The 5825-nt window shown below is 39.3% G+C and overlaps 1 long non-coding RNA gene across 1 annotated transcript; it reads left to right on the top strand.

The window, feature by feature from the left end:
- The first annotated feature begins 1045 nt into the window (after positions 1 to 1045).
- Positions 1046 to 5459, top strand: LOC115139002 (uncharacterized). The gene is made up of 2 exons (XR_003865051.2): positions 1046 to 1278; positions 4779 to 5459. It is a non-coding gene; the product is annotated as an uncharacterized LOC115139002 (long non-coding RNA).
- Positions 5460 to 5825: the final 366 nt, after the last annotated feature.

Raw genomic sequence — 5825 nt, 5'->3', positions numbered from 1 at the left:
GCAGCTAGCTTTACACCACTCCAGCCGATGCTTGGCTGGAATGGTGCACATGGTGCACATGGTGATCTTGCCATGGAAACCCATTTCATGAAGCTCCCGATGAACAGGTCTTGTGCTGGCGTTGCTTCCAGAGGCCGTTTGGAACTCGGTGGTGAATGTTACAACCGAAGACACCTTTTACACGCTTCAGCACATGGCGGTCCTGTAATATGAGCTTGTGTGGCCTACCACTTCGCGGCTGAGCCGTTGATGCTCCTAAACGTTTCCACTATACAATAACAGCACTTAGTGTTCACTGAGGCAGCTCTAGCAGGGGAAAATTGATGAACTTACTTGTTGCAAAGGTGGCATCCTATGACTGTGCCATATTGAAAGTCACTGAGCTCTTCAGTAAGGCCATTCTACTGCCAATGTTGGGTCTATGGAGATTGCATGGTTGTGTGCTCAATTGTATACACCTGTCAGCAACGGGTGTGGCTGAAATAGCCAAATCCACTAAATTGAAGGAGTGTCCACATACTTTTGTATACCTATTGTCATTTTACCTTCCTTATACATTTCCTCCAAGAAAATGGGTCTTTCCTCTATCAGTATTTTTGCCATATTATTTGCTGTACTATTTCTTCTGCCTCTTCTGGAGGATGAAATTGAAATTGTAACCAACTCTTTTAAAAAGGAGTCTACTTTAAACAGGGATCCATTGTCAATCCACTGGAAGTGGTTGGTTGTAATCTGTAAAAATGTTTGTTTGTTTTCAAAGCCTCTGCGACATCAAAGCTAAAGCAGATGTACTCTACTCAGCTTAAAGTAGATACTGTATGTATATTTTGTGTCAGTTATAAGTCATAACCCAGGACGTAATGCATTTTACAAACAATCCCTTAAAACTGTAGACTTGGATTGTAAATCCCCAGATTCTTCTCTATAATGCTTCTCTGCATGTTCAACAAACTGTTGTTAAACCTACAACAACCATGTTTGTTTTTTATTGAGCGGTACACATTGTGTAATATCCTCCCTGTAGAAAACCCTCCACAAATGACCAACTATCTGTACGTTCAGCTGTCCTCCCTGGCATGCAGTTTACCCTAGTAGAGACTGCCTTGTTGCAGCAAATTAGCGTTAACTGGGTGGAGGAGGCCACTCATACAGACTGACTTGGGTTTGGCAGCTCCAAGCAGGAACTAAACTGAGACTGAAGGGGATATCCATTCCACGGGCGAAAAGGAGAAACAGGCTCTCACTTTCTCAAATAATTCAAACTTGCTACATCTGAAGGTGAACATGTCTTTTATATTCACTCGACTGGTACTCTCCCCAATATGGGTTTACATAGCTCTCTACTTTGCTTTAACTTCCTCCTAACCGTTACATGTGTTGATGTGTCACTAGCTCTAACTACATGTAGTATAACTATAACTGTTTTCCTTTTCGTATATCATGTGCAAAGGAAGTATTATAACTGCATTTTATCTCCACATCTTTTAAGGGTCTTTGTAAGAAGTTGTTCTCTCTTGTTTTATCCTCTGCATGTTGTTTTTTGTCAAACAAATTATGTTGCTTCAATGTGTGAAAGTATTTTTTTTTATTGCGTACTTTTCTCTTTTAAATCCAAATATTTAATGGATCCAGGGGAAAAGTAGTAGAGTATTTCTGAATGCTAGTATTGTCTCGTGTAAGGGGCGTTCCCTGAAGCACGAGAGAACCTCGAGTGCAGCTGATCTCATCACACAGTTTGCCCCATCACAACAGGATATTACACAGAACAGACCGGGAAGTGGGCGGGAATGTGTGCAATACCTCGGTTGTATCACGTAATGAAATTCTGCACCGATATTGAAGTCTAAAAACCTGTTAGGCTAATTGAAGTGCCTTTAAATATAGACCACATGGAGAATTCAATAAATCTAAAAAAATATATATATGATTAAAGACTTGCTAAAGTGTGAAAATGGATCATTTTGGCATGTCCCTCCGTGCCACCTCCAACACAGTATCATACGGTGATGATTTTTACATTTTGAAAGTTATATATCTTTAAAACTTGATTGGTGACAAGCAAAACATTTTGAGACCCTGTCAACAATGGACTAATGAAACAAATACCAAAAATATAGTTTTTATATTCTAAAGCACTAGTTATTTTGTTGTTTTGACAGCCATTTCTGAATATTATTATTTATTTTCTGTGATATAGTGATTCATTTACAACTGTCCCTCATTTTAAGGTCAACCCTTTTATGTGAACATAACTCTCCTTTTAATATGGTGAAACTACTCCTTTTAAAATATTGTTTTAATTGAACATCTAATAGTCAATCATATTGTAAAAACAGGTGAACTAGTCCTATTCTTGTTATGCTTGTTTCGAGTATAACACGTCCACCCTGTTAGCCAGGCTAGAAATGTTTCAATAATACATTTTATGGGGTGAAGCTTGCGTTCCATTGCCACTCCTTGTTACACACAACAAGCTTCCATTCCCCCTGTCCCAAGGAGATTTATTACTGATTCCCCCTGTATCTTTATTTGGCACTTACTACAGTATTTTCTTTACGTAACCTCTTGAGGTGGGAAAATGTGTTTCTTTATGAAGTTGAACATACATGTGCTCTTTATGAATGTTAAAATTGGATGGAATATTTAAAAATACATTCTCCAAGTTACACTTCTCAAAAGGCACCGAATTGGTGGAACAACCCACCTCATAAAGGTTAAACGGTCATGCTAGTATATCTGGTTGTTGGCTTTTACACTCGCCAGTCTGACAGTTTGTACTTCAGCTACTGAGCTCTTGGAAGGATTTATTTTCGGTAAGTCCACGGAATTGAATAAAGTTTATACTATTTGCATCTGCAGTTACAGATCAATGAGTCTGATATACACTGAACCCAAATGAGTGCTTAGTTCTTGCTGTTCACCTCCACTCCTAAAAAATGCATTAGGAGAGTGAACAAGGTGTCAGGTCCACTAACTCTTCTGTAGTGTAGGAGTGGACAGGGTTTGGGTAGGGACAGAGACAGGGGTTGGGTAGAGACAGAGACAGGGGTTGGTTATCTTATTATGCTTCAGTAAATCCAGACAAGTACATCCAGATCATCAACTGGGCATGCTCAATCTGACACTCTTCAACTACAGATGGGAGAGTCAGAGCCCAATTCTGATATTTTTTCTACCAATTGCTATTTTGACCAATTACATCAAGGTCTTTTCACATCAGATCTTTTTCAGAGCTGGTCTGATTGGTCAAAAAAACAATTCGTGTAAAACATTTTATCAGAATTGGGCTGCCTGTGTAAACGCAGCTAGAGAGTTTATATCCTCTGATTGAGTCACCATAAATAGCACACTACACTGGGCATCTGATCTGATGGCTAGGAGGCAATGCTGACCATGGAGTCAATATCTTTGGATGATTTACCTCCATTGATATTTGTATGGGTGATTTACAGTACCAGTCAAAAGTTTGGACACACCTACTCATTCATGGGTTTTTCTATATTATTACTATTACCTACATTGTAGAATAATACAGAAGACATCAAAACTATGAAATAACTCATATCGAATCACAGTGTCACCAGCAAAGCACCATCACACCACCTCCTCCATGCTTCATGGTGGGAACCACACATGCAGAGCTCATCCGTTCACCTACTCTGCGTCCCACAAACACACGACGGTTGGAACCAAAAATCTCAAATTTGGACTCATCAGACCAAAGGACGGATTTCCTAATGTCCATTGCTCGTGTTTCTTGGCCAAAGCAATATTTTCCTTCTTATTGGTGTCCTTTAGTAGTGGTTTCTTTGCAGCAATTCGACCATGAAGGCCTGATTTCAAGCAGTCTCCTATGAACAGTTGATGTTGAAATGTACTTAAACTCTGTGAAGCATTTATTTGAGCTGCAATTTCTGAGGCTGGTAACTCTAATGAACTTATCATTGCAGCAGAGGTAACTCTGGGTCTTCCTTTCCTGTGGCAGTCCTCATGAGAGCCATTTTCATCATGGAGCTTGATGTTTTTTGCAACTGCACTTAAAGAAACTTTCAAAGTTCTTTACACTTTCAGAATTGACCTTTCCTTCATGTCTTAAAGTAATGATGGCCTGTCATTTCTCTTTGCTTATTTGAGCTGTTCTTGCCTTAATATGGACTTCTGTATACCACCCCTACCATGTCACAACACAACTGATTAGCTCAAACATATTAAGAATGAAATTCCACAAATGAACTTTTAACAAGGCACACCTGTTAATTGAAATGCCTTCCAGGTGACTACCTCATGAAGCTGGTTGAGAGAATGCCAAGTGTGTGCAAAGCTGTCATCAAGGAAAATGGTGCCTACTTTGAAGAATCTCAAATATAAAATATATATTTAACACTTTTTTGGTTACTACATGATTCCATATGTGTTATTTCATAGTTGAGATGTATTCACTATTATTATACAATGTAGAAAATAGTAAAAAATAAAGAAAACCCAAACTTTTGACTGGTACTGTATAGATGGTAGGATTTTGTGACTAATGATCTGAAGTAATATTAATCCGTTCTTATCACATGGGGAGCGGAAGAGCTTTGGCAGTATAAATACTACCGTTTATTATTTCTGATGAGAGATCAATACAATAGACATATGTTTGCCTAACAATATGTATTATTTCTGTCAACTCTGCAAATTCTATATTTGTGTAATGCACATGGTCTATATTCATGATTGATTTGTTAACTGACTGAAACATTGAAATACTTTTCCCCCTTCTCTCTTTCTCCCAGACTAGGATGGCCAGTTGTGGGTCGTGTTTCTGGAGCATCGTGTGGCTGGTGATTTTGCTGATCATAGCCTGGCCAGTCAGTATTTTGCTGGGGGGGCTCTACGGCCTCATCACCCCCCTCACCACCTGTGTGGGCCTGGACCGCCTGTCAGACTTGCTTCTGGAGGGGGCCAACCTGGGTCGGACCTGCGCCCAGAACATGAGACACAGCAAGGCAGTGTGTTGAGACCAGACTGGACCAGATGCTGGTCCTGGAAGTGACTGCCGGTTCTCATCCTGTCGCAAGAGGAATAGTCAGTGTAACAGTTACTGTTCACGCCAAAGGCCATTGTGTTATTGTTTGTCTTGTCACGTTATTGAGGTGTTAATATCTCACACTCCAAAGTCAGCCAGACACTAGGAAAACTTGCACTTACCAAACTTTTAACGAAATAATTATGCTCACTCTATCAATGTGTCATTAACAATAGATGTTATTTTTTGTTTGGGTTTGTCTACTCTACAACTTGAAATACAAATACTTTGTATTCATAACCTGTATTAGCTGTTTTTAATTCAGAATGACGCCCTGCACAGGGCAGATAAGAATGTTCAACAGCTTAACTTTAACAATAGAGCAGTTATGACTTCATTTTTTATGATTTAAACTTAATGCAATTAAATTATTTTTGAACTTGCCTAACATATGTGTTCACTGATTGAATTGTCATGACGTGCTGACCAGACCACACAGGCACGTGCTGATTTTGTCCCCCCACATCAGACGCGATCAGGACACGCAGGTTGAAACATCAAACAAACTCTGACCCAATGATATTAATTTGGGGACAAGTCAAAAAGCATTAAACACTTATGGCAATTTAGCTAGTTAGCTTGCTGTTGCTAGCTAATTTGTCCTGGGATATAAACATTGTGTTGTTATTTTACCTGAAATGCACAAGGTCCTCAACTCTGACAATTAATCCACAGATAAAACAATCAACCAAATCATTTCTAGTTATATCTCCATGCATTGTCATTCCTCAGAGAACTTTTGAATGAAGTGGAA

The sequence above is a fragment of the Oncorhynchus nerka genome, linkage group LG12 (genome assembly GCF_034236695.1).
Source record: "Oncorhynchus nerka isolate Pitt River linkage group LG12, Oner_Uvic_2.0, whole genome shotgun sequence".
NCBI lineage: Eukaryota > Metazoa > Chordata > Actinopteri > Salmoniformes > Salmonidae > Oncorhynchus > Oncorhynchus nerka.
The sequence above is the reverse complement of the archived record's forward strand: the minus strand, read 5'-3'. Positions and strand labels throughout refer to the sequence as shown.